We start from the raw sequence: 14,682 nt of genomic DNA on the forward strand, positions 1-14,682 counted from the left end.
CCGGCCGAAAGCAATGCGCCGCGTTGGACTTAGCCGCTGGTTGGAGGGGTCGGCTCGCGAGCGAGGCGTTCGGGTCCGTCGGCCGAAAGCAATGCGCCGCGTTGGACTTAGCCGCTGGTTGGACGGGTCGGCTCGCGAGCGAGGCTTTCGCGTCCGCCGGCCGAAAGCAATGCGCCGCGTTGGACTTAGCCGCTGGTTGGAGGGGTCGGCTCGCGAGCGAGGCGTTTGCGTCCGCCGGCCGAAAGCAATGCGCCGCGTTGGACTTAGCCGCTGGTTGGAGGGGTCGGCTCGCGAGCGAGGCGTTTGCGTCCGCCGGCCGAAAGCAATGCACCGCGTTGGACTTAGCCGCTGGTTGGACGGGTCGGCTCGCGAGCGAGGCGTTCGCGTCCGCCGGCCAAAAGCAATGCGCCGCGTTGGACTTAGCCGCTGGTTGGACGGGTCGCTCGCGAGCGAGGCGTTCGGGTCCGACGGCCGAAAGCAATGCGCCGCGTTGGACTTAGCCGCTGGTTGGACGGGTCGGCTCGCGAGCGAGGCGTTCGGGTCCGCCGGCCAAAAGCAATGCGCCGCGTTGGACTTAGCCGCTGGTTGGACGGGTAGGCTCGCGAGCGAAGCGTTCGGGTCCGCCGGCCAAAAGCAATGCGCCGCGTTGGACTTAGCCGCTGGTTGGACGGGTCGGCTCGCGAGCGAGGCGTTCGGGTCCGCCGGCCAAAAGCAATGCGCCGCGTTGGACTTAGCCGCTGGTTGGACGGGTCGGCTCGCGAGCGAGGCTTTCGCGTCCGCCGGCCGAAAGCAATGCGCCGCGTTGGACTTAGCCGCTGGTTGGAGGGGTCGGCTCGCGAGCGAGGCGTTCGGGTCCGTCGGCCGAAAGCAATGCGCCGCGTTGGACTTAGCCGCTGGTTGGACGGGTCGGCTCGCGAGCGAGGCTTTCGCGTCCGCCGGCCGAAAGCAATGCGCCGCGTTGGACTTAGCCGCTGGTTGGAGGGGTCGGCTCGCGAGCGAGGCGTTTGCGTCCGCCGGCCGAAAGCAATGCGCCGCGTTGGACTTAGCCGCTGGTTGGAGGGGTCGGCTCGCGAGCGAGGCGTTTGCGTCCGCCGGCCGAAAGCAATGCACCGCGTTGGACTTAGCCGCTGGTTGGACGGGTCGGCTCGCGAGCGAGGCGTTCGCGTCCGCCGGCCAAAAGCAATGCGCCGCGTTGGACTTAGCCGCTGGTTGGACGGGTCGCTCGCGAGCGAGGCGTTCGCGTCCGCCGGCCGAAAGCAATGCACCGCGTTGGACTTAGCCGCTGGTTGGACGGGTCGGCTCGCGAGCGAGGCGTTCGCGTCCGCCGGCCAAAAGCAATGCGCCGCGTTGGACTTAGCCGCTGGTTGGAGGGGTCGGCTCGCGAGCGAGGCGTTCGGGTCCGTCGGCCGAAAGCAATGCGCCGCGTTGGACTTAGCCGCTGGTTGGACGGGTCGGCTCGCGAGCGAGGCGTTCGGGTCCGCCGGCCAAAAGCAATGCGCCGCGTTGGACTTAGCCGCTGGTTGGACGGGTCGGCTCGCGAGCGAGGCGTTCGGGTCCGACGGCCGAAAGCAATGCGCCGCGTTGGACTTAGCCGCTGGTTGGAGGGGTCGGCTCGCGAGCGAGGCGTTCGCGTCCGCCGGCCAAAAGCAACGCGCCGCGTTGGACTTAGCCGCTGGTTGGACGGGTCGGCTCGCGAGCGAGGCATTCGCGTCCGCCGGCCAAAAGCAATGCGCCGCGTTGGACTTAGCCGCTGTTTGGACGGGTCGGCTCGCGAGCGAGGCGTTCGCGTCCGCCGGCCGAAAGCAATGCACCGCGTTGGACTTAGCCGCTGGTTGGAGGGGTCGGCTCGCGAGCGAGGCGTTTGCGTCCGCCGGCCGAAAGCAATGCGCCGCGTTGGACTTAGCCGCTGGTTGGACGGGTCGGCTCGCGAGCGAGGCTTTCGCGTCCGCCGGCCGAAAGCAATGCGCCGCGTTGGACTTAGCCGCTGGTTGGAGGGGTCGGCTCGCGAGCGAGGCGTTTGCGTCCGCCGGCCGAAAGCAATGCGCCGCGTTGGACTTAGCCGCTGGTTGGAGGGGTCGGCTCGCGAGCGAGGCGTTCGGGTCCGTCGGCCGAAAGCAATGCGCCGCGTTGGACTTAGCCGCTGGTTGGACGGGTCGGCTCGCGAGCGAGGCTTTCGCGTCCGCCGGCCGAAAGCAATGCGCCGCGTTGGACTTAGCCGCTGGTTGGAGGGGTCGGCTCGCGAGCGAGGCGTTTGCGTCCGCCGGCCGAAAGCAATGCGCCGCGTTGGACTTAGCCGCTGGTTGGACGGGTCGGCTCGCGAGCGAGGCGTTCGGGTCCGCCGGCCAAAAGCAATGCGCCGCGTTGGACTTAGCCGCTGGTTGGACGGGTCGGCTCGCGAGCGAGGCGTTCGCGTCCGCCGGCCGAAAGCAATGCACCGCGTTGGACTTAGCCGCTGGTTGGACGGGTCGGCTCGCGAGCGAGGCGTTCGCGTCCGCCGGCCAAAAGCAATGCGCCGCGTTGGACTTAGCCGCTGGTTGGAGGGGTCGGCTCGCGAGCGAGGCGTTCGGGTCCGACGGCCGAAAGCAATGCGCCGCGTTGGACTTAGCCGCTGTTTGGACGGGTCGGCTCGCGAGCGAGGCGTTCGCGTCCGCCGGCCGAAAGCAATGCACCGCGTTGGACTTAGCCGCTGGTTGGACGGGTCGGCTCGCGAGCGAGGCGTTCGCGTCCGCCGGCCAAAAGCAATGCGCCGCGTTGGACTTAGCCGCTGGTTGGACGGGTCGCTCGCGAGCGAGGCGTTCGGGTCCGACGGCCGAAAGCAATGCGCCGCGTTGGACTTAGCCGCTGGTTGGACGGGTCGGCTCGCGAGCGAGGCGTTCGGGTCCGACGGCCGAAAGCAATGCGCCGCGTTGGACTTAGCCGCTGGTTGGACGGGTCGGCTCGCGAGCGAGGCGTTCGGGTCCGCCGGCCAAAAGCAATGCGCCGCGTTGGACTTAGCCGCTGGTTGGACGGGTCGGCTCGCGAGCGAAGCGTTCGGGTCCGCCGGCCAAAAGCAATGCGCCGCGTTGGACTTAGCCGCTGGTTGGACGGGTCGGCTCGCGAGCGAGGCGTTCGGGTCCGCCGGCCAAAAGCAATGCGCCGCGTTGGACTTAGCCGCTGGTTGGACGGGTCGGCTCGCGAGCGAGGCTTTCGCGTCCGCCGGCCGAAAGCAATGCGCCGCGTTGGACTTAGCCGCTGGTTGGAGGGGTCGGCTCGCGAGCGAGGCGTTCGGGTCCGTCGGCCGAAAGCAATGCGCCGCGTTGGACTTAGCCGCTGGTTGGACGGGTCGGCTCGCGAGCGAGGCTTTCGCGTCCGCCGGCCGAAAGCAATGCGCCGCGTTGGACTTAGCCGCTGGTTGGAGGGGTCGGCTCGCGAGCGAGGCGTTTGCGTCCGCCGGCCGAAAGCAATGCGCCGCGTTGGACTTAGCCGCTGGTTGGAGGGGTCGGCTCGCGAGCGAGGCGTTTGCGTCCGCCGGCCGAAAGCAATGCGCCGCGTTGGACTTAGCCGCTGGTTGGACGGGTCGGCTCGCGAGCGAGGCGTTCGCGTCCGCCGGCCAAAAGCAATGCGCCGCGTTGGACTTAGCCGCTGGTTGGACGGGTCGCTCGCGAGCGAGGCGTTCGCGTCCGCCGGCCGAAAGCAATGCACCGCGTTGGACTTAGCCGCTGGTTGGACGGGTCGGCTCGCGAGCGAGGCGTTCGCGTCCGCCGGCCAAAAGCAATGCGCCGCGTTGGACTTAGCCGCTGGTTGGAGGGGTCGGCTCGCGAGCGAGGCGTTCGGGTCCGTCGGCCGAAAGCAATGCGCCGCGTTGGACTTAGCCGCTGGTTGGACGGGTCGGCTCGCGAGCGAGGCGTTCGGGTCCGCCGGCCAAAAGCAATGCGCCGCGTTGGACTTAGCCGCTGGTTGGACGGGTCGGCTCGCGAGCGAGGCGTTCGGGTCCGACGGCCGAAAGCAATGCGCCGCGTTGGACTTAGCCGCTGGTTGGAGGGGTCGGCTCGCGAGCGAGGCGTTCGCGTCCGCCGGCCAAAAGCAACGCGCCGCGTTGGACTTAGCCGCTGGTTGGACGGGTCGGCTCGCGAGCGAGGCATTCGCGTCCGCCGGCCAAAAGCAATGCGCCGCGTTGGACTTAGCCGCTGTTTGGACGGGTCGGCTCGCGAGCGAGGCGTTCGCGTCCGCCGGCCGAAAGCAATGCACCGCGTTGGACTTAGCCGCTGGTTGGAGGGGTCGGCTCGCGAGCGAGGCGTTTGCGTCCGCCGGCCGAAAGCAATGCGCCGCGTTGGACTTAGCCGCTGGTTGGACGGGTCGGCTCGCGAGCGAGGCTTTCGCGTCCGCCGGCCGAAAGCAATGCGCCGCGTTGGACTTAGCCGCTGGTTGGAGGGGTCGGCTCGCGAGCGAGGCGTTTGCGTCCGCCGGCCGAAAGCAATGCGCCGCGTTGGACTTAGCCGCTGGTTGGAGGGGTCGGCTCGCGAGCGAGGCGTTCGGGTCCGTCGGCCGAAAGCAATGCGCCGCGTTGGACTTAGCCGCTGGTTGGACGGGTCGGCTCGCGAGCGAGGCTTTCGCGTCCGCCGGCCGAAAGCAATGCGCCGCGTTGGACTTAGCCGCTGGTTGGAGGGGTCGGCTCGCGAGCGAGGCGTTTGCGTCCGCCGGCCGAAAGCAATGCGCCGCGTTGGACTTAGCCGCTGGTTGGACGGGTCGGCTCGCGAGCGAGGCGTTCGGGTCCGCCGGCCAAAAGCAATGCGCCGCGTTGGACTTAGCCGCTGGTTGGACGGGTCGGCTCGCGAGCGAGGCGTTCGCGTCCGCCGGCCGAAAGCAATGCACCGCGTTGGACTTAGCCGCTGGTTGGACGGGTCGGCTCGCGAGCGAGGCGTTCGCGTCCGCCGGCCAAAAGCAATGCGCCGCGTTGGACTTAGCCGCTGGTTGGAGGGGTCGGCTCGCGAGCGAGGCGTTCGGGTCCGACGGCCGAAAGCAATGCGCCGCGTTGGACTTAGCCGCTGTTTGGACGGGTCGGCTCGCGAGCGAGGCGTTCGCGTCCGCCGGCCGAAAGCAATGCACCGCGTTGGACTTAGCCGCTGGTTGGACGGGTCGGCTCGCGAGCGAGGCGTTCGCGTCCGCCGGCCAAAAGCAATGCGCCGCGTTGGACTTAGCCGCTGGTTGGACGGGTCGCTCGCGAGCGAGGCGTTCGGGTCCGACGGCCGAAAGCAATGCGCCGCGTTGGACTTAGCCGCTGGTTGGACGGGTCGGCTCGCGAGCGAGGCGTTCGGGTCCGCCGGCCGAAAGCAATGCACCGCGTTGGACTTAGCCGCTGGTTGGACGGGTCGGCTCGCGAGCGAGGCGTTCGCGTCCGCCGGCCAAAAGCAATGCGCCGCGTTGGACTTAGCCGCTGGTTGGACGGGTCGCTCGCGAGCGAGGCGTTCGGGTCCGACGGCCGAAAGCAATGCGCCGCGTTGGACTTAGCCGCTGGTTGGACGGGTCGGCTCGCGAGCGAGGCGTTCGGGTCTGCCGGCCAAAAGCAATGCGCCGCGTTGGACTTAGCCGCTGGTTGGACGGGTCGGCTCGCGAGCGAGGCGTTCGGGTCCGCCGGCCAAAAGCAATGCGCCGCGTTGGACTTAGCCGCTGTTTGGACGGGTCGGCTCGCGAGCGAGGCGTTCGCGTCCGCCGGCCGAAAGCAATGCACCGCGTTGGACTTAGCCGCTGGTTGGACGGGTCGGCTCGCGAGCGAGGCGTTCGCGTCCGCCGGCCAAAAGCAATGCGCCGCGTTGGACTTAGCCGCTGGTTGGACGGGTCGGCTCGCGAGCGAGGCTTTCGCGTCCGCCGGCCGAAAGCAATGCGCCGCGTTGGACTTAGCCGCTGGTTGGACGGGTCGGCTCGCGAGCGAGGCTTTCGCGTCCGCCGGCCGAAAGCAATGCGCCGCGTTGGACTTAGCCGCTGGTTGGAGGGGTCGGCTCGCGAGCGAGGCGTTCGGGTCCGTCGGCCGAAAGCAATGCGCCGCGTTGGACTTAGCCGCTGGTTGGACGGGTCGGCTCGCGAGCGAGGCTTTCGCGTCCGCCGGCCGAAAGCAATGCGCCGCGTTGGACTTAGCCGCTGGTTGGAGGGGTCGGCTCGCGAGCGAGGCGTTTGCGTCCGCCGGCCGAAAGCAATGCGCCGCGTTGGACTTAGCCGCTGGTTGGAGGGGTCGGCTCGCGAGCGAGGCGTTTGCGTCCGCCGGCCGAAAGCAATGCACCGCGTTGGACTTAGCCGCTGGTTGGACGGGTCGGCTCGCGAGCGAGGCGTTCGCGTCCGCCGGCCAAAAGCAATGCGCCGCGTTGGACTTAGCCGCTGGTTGGACGGGTCGCTCGCGAGCGAGGCGTTCGGGTCCGACGGCCGAAAGCAATGCGCCGCGTTGGACTTAGCCGCTGGTTGGACGGGTCGGCTCGCGAGCGAGGCGTTCGGGTCCGCCGGCCAAAAGCAATGCGCCGCGTTGGACTTAGCCGCTGGTTGGACGGGTCGGCTCGCGAGCGAAGCGTTCGGGTCCGCCGGCCAAAAGCAATGCGCCGCGTTGGACTTAGCCGCTGGTTGGACGGGTCGGCTCGCGAGCGAGGCGTTCGGGTCCGCCGGCCAAAAGCAATGCGCCGCGTTGGACTTAGCCGCTGGTTGGACGGGTCGGCTCGCGAGCGAGGCGTTCGGGTCCGACGGCCGAAAGCAATGCGCCGCGTTGGACTTAGCCGCTGGTTGGACGGGTCGGCTCGCGAGCGAAGCGTTCGGGTCCGCCGGCCAAAAGCAATGCGCCGCGTTGGACTTAGCCGCTGGTTGGACGGGTCGGCTCGCGAGCGAGGCGTTCGGGTCCGACGGCCGAAAGCAATGCGCCGCGTTGGACTTAGCCGCTGGTTGGACGGGTCGGCTCGCGAGCGAGGCGTTCGGGTCCGACGGCCGAAAGCAATGCGCCGCGTTGGACTTAGCCGCTGGTTGGAGGGGTCGGCTCGCGAGCGAGGCGTTCGCGTCCGCCGGCCAAAAGCAACGCGCCGCGTTGGACTTAGCCGCTGGTTGGACGGGTCGGCTCGCGAGCGAGGCATTCGCGTCCGCCGGCCAAAAGCAATGCGCCGCGTTGGACTTAGCCGCTGGTTGGACGGGTCGGCTCGCGAGCGAGGCGTTCGGGTCCGCCGGCCGAAAGCAATGCGCCGCGTTGGACTTAGCCGCTGGTTGGAGGGGTCGGCTCGCGAGCGAGGCGTTTGCGTCCGCCGGCCGAAAGCAATGCGCCGCGTTGGACTTAGCCGCTGGTTGGACGGGTCGGCTCGCGAGCGAGGCGTTCGGGTCCGCCGGCCGAAAGCAATGCGCCGCGTTGGACTTAGCCGCTGGTTGGACGGGTCGGCTCGCGAGCGAGGCGTTCGGGTCCGCCGGCCAAAAGCAATGCGCCGCGTTGGACTTAGCCGCTGGTTGGACGGGTCGGCTCGCGAGCGAGGCGTTCGGGTCCGACGGCCGAAAGCAATGCGCCGCGTTGGACTTAGCCGCTGGTTGGAGGGGTCGGCTCGCGAGCGAGGCGTTCGCGTCCGCCGGCCAAAAGCAACGCGCCGCGTTGGACTTAGCCGCTGGTTGGACGGGTCGGCTCGCGAGCGAGGCATTCGCGTCCGCCGGCCAAAAGCAATGCGCCGCGTTGGACTTAGCCGCTGTTTGGACGGGTCGGCTCGCGAGCGAGGCGTTCGCGTCCGCCGGCCGAAAGCAATGCACCGCGTTGGACTTAGCCGCTGGTTGGAGGGGTCGGCTCGCGAGCGAGGCGTTTGCGTCCGCCGGCCGAAAGCAATGCGCCGCGTTGGACTTAGCCGCTGGTTGGACGGGTCGGCTCGCGAGCGAGGCTTTCGCGTCCGCCGGCCGAAAGCAATGCGCCGCGTTGGACTTAGCCGCTGGTTGGAGGGGTCGGCTCGCGAGCGAGGCGTTTGCGTCCGCCGGCCGAAAGCAATGCGCCGCGTTGGACTTAGCCGCTGGTTGGACGGGTCGGCTCGCGAGCGAGGCTTTCGCGTCCGCCGGCCGAAAGCAATGCGCCGCGTTGGACTTAGCCGCTGGTTGGAGGGGTCGGCTCGCGAGCGAGGCGTTTGCGTCCGCCGGCCGAAAGCAATGCGCCGCGTTGGACTTAGCCGCTGGTTGGAGGGGTCGGCTCGCGAGCGAGGCGTTCGGGTCCGTCGGCCGAAAGCAATGCGCCGCGTTGGACTTAGCCGCTGGTTGGACGGGTCGGCTCGCGAGCGAGGCTTTCGCGTCCGCCGGCCGAAAGCAATGCGCCGCGTTGGACTTAGCCGCTGGTTGGAGGGGTCGGCTCGCGAGCGAGGCGTTTGCGTCCGCCGGCCGAAAGCAATGCGCCGCGTTGGACTTAGCCGCTGGTTGGACGGGTCGGCTCGCGAGCGAGGCTTTCGCGTCCGCCGGCCGAAAGCAATGCGCCGCGTTGGACTTAGCCGCTGGTTGGAGGGGTCGGCTCGCGAGCGAGGCGTTTGCGTCCGCCGGCCGAAAGCAATGCGCCGCGTTGGACTTAGCCGCTGGTTGGAGGGGTCGGCTCGCGAGCGAGGCGTTCGGGTCCGTCGGCCGAAAGCAATGCGCCGCGTTGGACTTAGCCGCTGGTTGGACGGGTCGGCTCGCGAGCGAGGCTTTCGCGTCCGCCGGCCGAAAGCAATGCGCCGCGTTGGACTTAGCCGCTGGTTGGAGGGGTCGGCTCGCGAGCGAGGCGTTTGCGTCCGCCGGCCGAAAGCAATGCGCCGCGTTGGACTTAGCCGCTGGTTGGACGGGTCGGCTCGCGAGCGAGGCGTTCGGGTCCGCCGGCCGAAAGCAATGCGCCGCGTTGGACTTAGCCGCTGGTTGGACGGGTCGGCTCGCGAGCGAGGCGTTCGGGTCCGCCGGCCAAAAGCAATGCGCCGCGTTGGACTTAGCCGCTGGTTGGACGGGTCGGCTCGCGAGCGAGGCGTTCGGGTCCGACGGCCGAAAGCAATGCGCCGCGTTGGACTTAGCCGCTGGTTGGAGGGGTCGGCTCGCGAGCGAGGCGTTCGCGTCCGCCGGCCAAAAGCAACGCGCCGCGTTGGACTTAGCCGCTGGTTGGACGGGTCGGCTCGCGAGCGAGGCATTCGCGTCCGCCGGCCAAAAGCAATGCGCCGCGTTGGACTTAGCCGCTGTTTGGACGGGTCGGCTCGCGAGCGAGGCGTTCGCGTCCGCCGGCCGAAAGCAATGCACCGCGTTGGACTTAGCCGCTGGTTGGAGGGGTCGGCTCGCGAGCGAGGCGTTTGCGTCCGCCGGCCGAAAGCAATGCGCCGCGTTGGACTTAGCCGCTGGTTGGACGGGTCGGCTCGCGAGCGAGGCTTTCGCGTCCGCCGGCCGAAAGCAATGCGCCGCGTTGGACTTAGCCGCTGGTTGGAGGGGTCGGCTCGCGAGCGAGGCGTTTGCGTCCGCCGGCCGAAAGCAATGCGCCGCGTTGGACTTAGCCGCTGGTTGGAGGGGTCGGCTCGCGAGCGAGGCGTTCGGGTCCGTCGGCCGAAAGCAATGCGCCGCGTTGGACTTAGCCGCTGGTTGGACGGGTCGGCTCGCGAGCGAGGCGTTCGGGTCCGCCGGCCGAAAGCAATGCACCGCGTTGGACTTAGCCGCTGGTTGGACGGGTCGGCTCGCGAGCGAGGCGTTCGCGTCCGCCGGCCAAAAGCAATGCGCCGCGTTGGACTTAGCCGCTGGTTGGAGGGGTCGGCTCGCGAGCGAGGCGTTCGGGTCCGTCGGCCGAAAGCAATGCGCCGCGTTGGACTTAGCCGCTGGTTGGAGGGGTCGGCTCGCGAGCGAGGCGTTTGCGTCCGCCGGCCGAAAGCAATGCGCCGCGTTGGACTTAGCCGCTGGTTGGACGGGTCGGCTCGCGAGCGAGGCTTTCGCGTCCGCCGGCCGAAAGCAATGCGCCGCGTTGGACTTAGCCGCTGGTTGGAGGGGTCGGCTCGCGAGCGAGGCGTTTGCGTCCGCCGGCCGAAAGCAATGCGCCGCGTTGGACTTAGCCGCTGGTTGGAGGGGTCGGCTCGCGAGCGAGGCGTTCGGGTCCGTCGGCCGAAAGCAATGCGCCGCGTTGGACTTAGCCGCTGGTTGGACGGGTCGGCTCGCGAGCGAGGCTTTCGCGTCCGCCGGCCGAAAGCAATGCGCCGCGTTGGACTTAGCCGCTGGTTGGAGGGGTCGGCTCGCGAGCGAGGCGTTTGCGTCCGCCGGCCGAAAGCAATGCGCCGCGTTGGACTTAGCCGCTGGTTGGACGGGTCGGCTCGCGAGCGAGGCGTTCGGGTCCGCCGGCCGAAAGCAATGCGCCGCGTTGGACTTAGCCGCTGGTTGGACGGGTCGGCTCGCGAGCGAGGCGTTCGGGTCCGCCGGCCAAAAGCAATGCGCCGCGTTGGACTTAGCCGCTGGTTGGACGGGTCGGCTCGCGAGCGAGGCGTTCGGGTCCGACGGCCGAAAGCAATGCGCCGCGTTGGACTTAGCCGCTGGTTGGAGGGGTCGGCTCGCGAGCGAGGCGTTCGCGTCCGCCGGCCAAAAGCAACGCGCCGCGTTGGACTTAGCCGCTGGTTGGACGGGTCGGCTCGCGAGCGAGGCATTCGCGTCCGCCGGCCAAAAGCAATGCGCCGCGTTGGACTTAGCCGCTGTTTGGACGGGTCGGCTCGCGAGCGAGGCGTTCGCGTCCGCCGGCCGAAAGCAATGCACCGCGTTGGACTTAGCCGCTGGTTGGAGGGGTCGGCTCGCGAGCGAGGCGTTTGCGTCCGCCGGCCGAAAGCAATGCGCCGCGTTGGACTTAGCCGCTGGTTGGACGGGTCGGCTCGCGAGCGAGGCTTTCGCGTCCGCCGGCCGAAAGCAATGCGCCGCGTTGGACTTAGCCGCTGGTTGGAGGGGTCGGCTCGCGAGCGAGGCGTTTGCGTCCGCCGGCCGAAAGCAATGCGCCGCGTTGGACTTAGCCGCTGGTTGGAGGGGTCGGCTCGCGAGCGAGGCGTTCGGGTCCGTCGGCCGAAAGCAATGCGCCGCGTTGGACTTAGCCGCTGGTTGGACGGGTCGGCTCGCGAGCGAGGCGTTCGGGTCCGCCGGCCGAAAGCAATGCACCGCGTTGGACTTAGCCGCTGGTTGGACGGGTCGGCTCGCGAGCGAGGCGTTCGCGTCCGCCGGCCAAAAGCAATGCGCCGCGTTGGACTTAGCCGCTGGTTGGAGGGGTCGGCTCGCGAGCGAGGCGTTCGGGTCCGTCGGCCGAAAGCAATGCGCCGCGTTGGACTTAGCCGCTGGTTGGACGGGTCGGCTCGCGAGCGAGGCGTTCGGGTCCGCCGGCCAAAAGCAATGCGCCGCGTTGGACTTAGCCGCTGGTTGGACGGGTCGGCTCGCGAGCGAGGCGTTCGGGTCCGACGGCCGCAAGCAATGCGCCGCGTTGGACTTAGCCGCTGGTTGGAGGGGTCGGCTCGCGAGCGAGGCGTTCGCGTCCGCCGGCCAAAAGCAACGCGCCGCGTTGGACTTAGCCGCTGGTTGGACGGGTCGGCTCGCGAGCGAGGCATTCGCGTCCGCCGGCCAAAAGCAATGCGCCGCGTTGGACTTAGCCGCTGTTTGGACGGGTCGGCTCGCGAGCGAGGCGTTCGCGTCCGCCGGCCGAAAGCAATGCACCGCGTTGGACTTAGCCGCTGGTTGGAGGGGTCGGCTCGCGAGCGAGGCGTTTGCGTCCGCCGGCCGAAAGCAATGCGCCGCGTTGGACTTAGCCGCTGGTTGGACGGGTCGGCTCGCGAGCGAGGCTTTCGCGTCCGCCGGCCGAAAGCAATGCGCCGCGTTGGACTTAGCCGCTGGTTGGAGGGGTCGGCTCGCGAGCGAGGCGTTTGCGTCCGCCGGCCGAAAGCAATGCGCCGCGTTGGACTTAGCCGCTGGTTGGAGGGGTCGGCTCGCGAGCGAGGCGTTCGGGTCCGTCGGCCGAAAGCAATGCGCCGCGTTGGACTTAGCCGCTGGTTGGACGGGTCGGCTCGCGAGCGAGGCTTTCGCGTCCGCCGGCCGAAAGCAATGCGCCGCGTTGGACTTAGCCGCTGGTTGGAGGGGTCGGCTCGCGAGCGAGGCGTTTGCGTCCGCCGGCCGAAAGCAATGCGCCGCGTTGGACTTAGCCGCTGGTTGGACGGGTCGGCTCGCGAGCGAGGCGTTCGGGTCCGCCGGCCAAAAGCAATGCGCCGCGTTGGACTTAGCCGCTGGTTGGACGGGTCGGCTCGCGAGCGAGGCGTTCGCGTCCGCCGGCCGAAAGCAATGCACCGCGTTGGACTTAGCCGCTGGTTGGACGGGTCGGCTCGCGAGCGAGGCGTTCGCGTCCGCCGGCCAAAAGCAATGCGCCGCGTTGGACTTAGCCGCTGGTTGGAGGGGTCGGCTCGCGAGCGAGGCGTTCGGGTCCGACGGCCGAAAGCAATGCGCCGCGTTGGACTTAGCCGCTGTTTGGACGGGTCGGCTCGCGAGCGAGGCGTTCGCGTCCGCCGGCCGAAAGCAATGCACCGCGTTGGACTTAGCCGCTGGTTGGACGGGTCGGCTCGCGAGCGAGGCGTTCGCGTCCGCCGGCCAAAAGCAATGCGCCGCGTTGGACTTAGCCGCTGGTTGGACGGGTCGCTCGCGAGCGAGGCGTTCGGGTCCGACGGCCGAAAGCAATGCGCCGCGTTGGACTTAGCCGCTGGTTGGACGGGTCGGCTCGCGAGCGAGGCGTTCGGGTCCGCCGGCCGAAAGCAATGCACCGCGTTGGACTTAGCCGCTGGTTGGACGGGTCGGCTCGCGAGCGAGGCGTTCGCGTCCGCCGGCCAAAAGCAATGCGCCGCGTTGGACTTAGCCGCTGGTTGGACGGGTCGCTCGCGAGCGAGGCGTTCGGGTCCGACGGCCGAAAGCAATGCGCCGCGTTGGACTTAGCCGCTGGTTGGACGGGTCGGCTCGCGAGCGAGGCGTTCGGGTCCGCCGGCCAAAAGCAATGCGCCGCGTTGGACTTAGCCGCTGGTTGGACGGGTCGGCTCGCGAGCGAGGCGTTCGGGTCCGACGGCCGAAAGCAATGCGCCGCGTTGGACTTAGCCGCTGGTTGGACGGGTCGGCTCGCGAGCGAGGCGTTCGGGTCCGCCGGCCAAAAGCAATGCGCCGCGTTGGACTTAGCCGCTGGTTGGAGGGGTCGGCTCGCGAGCGAGGCGTTCGGGTCCGTCGGCCGAAAGCAATGCGCCGCGTTGGACTTAGCCGCTGGTTGGACGGGTCGGCTCGCGAGCGAGGCTTTCGCGTCCGCCGGCCAAAAGCAATGCGCCGCGTTGGACTTAGCCGCTGTTTGGACGGGTCGGCTCGCGAGCGAGGCGTTCGCGTCCGCCGGCCGAAAGCAATGCACCGCGTTGGACTTAGCCGCTGGTTGGACGGGTCGGCTCGCGAGCGAGGCGTTCGCGTCCGCCGGCCAAAAGCAATGCGCCGCGTTGGACTTAGCCGCTGGTTGGACGGGTCGGCTCGCGAGCGAGGCTTTCGCGTCCGCCGGCCGAAAGCAATGCGCCGCGTTGGACTTAGCCGCTGGTTGGAGGGGTCGGCTCGCGAGCGAGGCGTTTGCGTCCGCCGGCCGAAAGCAATGCGCCGCGTTGGACTTAGCCGCTGGTTGGACGGGTCGGCTCGCGAGCGAGGCTTTCGCGTCCGCCGGCCGAAAGCAATGCGCCGCGTTGGACTTAGCCGCTGGTTGGAGGGGTCGGCTCGCGAGCGAGGCGTTTGCGTCCGCCGGCCGAAAGCAATGCGCCGCGTTGGACTTAGCCGCTGGTTGGAGGGGTCGGCTCGCGAGCGAGGCGTTCGGGTCCGTCGGCCGAAAGCAATGCGCCGCGTTGGACTTAGCCGCTGGTTGGACGGGTCGGCTCGCGAGCGAGGCTTTCGCGTCCGCCGGCCGAAAGCAATGCGCCGCGTTGGACTTAGCCGCTGGTTGGAGGGGTCGGCTCGCGAGCGAGGCGTTTGCGTCCGCCGGCCGAAAGCAATGCGCCGCGTTGGACTTAGCCGCTGGTTGGAGGGGTCGGCTCGCGAGCGAGGCGTTTGCGTCCGCCGGCCGAAAGCAATGCGCCGCGTTGGACTTAGCCGCTGGTTGGACGGGTCGGCTCGCGAGCGAGGCTTTCGCGTCCGCCGGCCGAAAGCAATGCGCCGCGTTGGACTTAGCCGCTGGTTGGAGGGGTCGGCTCGCGAGCGAGGCGTTTGCGTCCGCCGGCCGAAAGCAATGCGCCGCGTTGGACTTAGCCGCTGGTTGGACGGGTCGGCTCGCGAGCGAGGCGTTCGGGTCCGCCGGCCAAAAGCAATGCGCCGCGTTGGACTTAGCCGCTGGTTGGACGGGTCGGCTCGCGAGCGAGGCGTTCGCGTCCGCCGGCCGAAAGCAATGCACCGCGTTGGACTTAGCCGCTGGTTGGACGGGTCGGCTCGCGAGCGAGGCGTTCGCGTCCGCCGGCCAAAAGCAATGCGCCGCGTTGGACTTAGCCGCTGGTTGGAGGGGTCGGCTCGCGAGCGAGGCGTTCGGGTCCGACGGCCGAAAGCAATGCGCCGCGTTGGACTTAGCCGCTGTTTGGACGGGTCGGCTCGCGAGCGAGGCGTTCGCGTCCGCCGGCCGAAAGCAATGCACCGCGTTGGACTTAGCCGCTGGTTGGACGGGTCGGCTCGCGAGCGAGGCGTTCGCGTCCGCCGGCCAAAAGCAATGCGCCGCGTTGG

Source organism: Prorops nasuta, unplaced genomic scaffold (assembly GCF_024137725.1).
Source record: "Prorops nasuta isolate Cenicafe-Biocafe unplaced genomic scaffold, Cenicafe_Pnas_1.2 PNAS00183, whole genome shotgun sequence".
NCBI classification, from domain to species: Eukaryota; Metazoa; Arthropoda; class Insecta; order Hymenoptera; family Bethylidae; genus Prorops; species Prorops nasuta.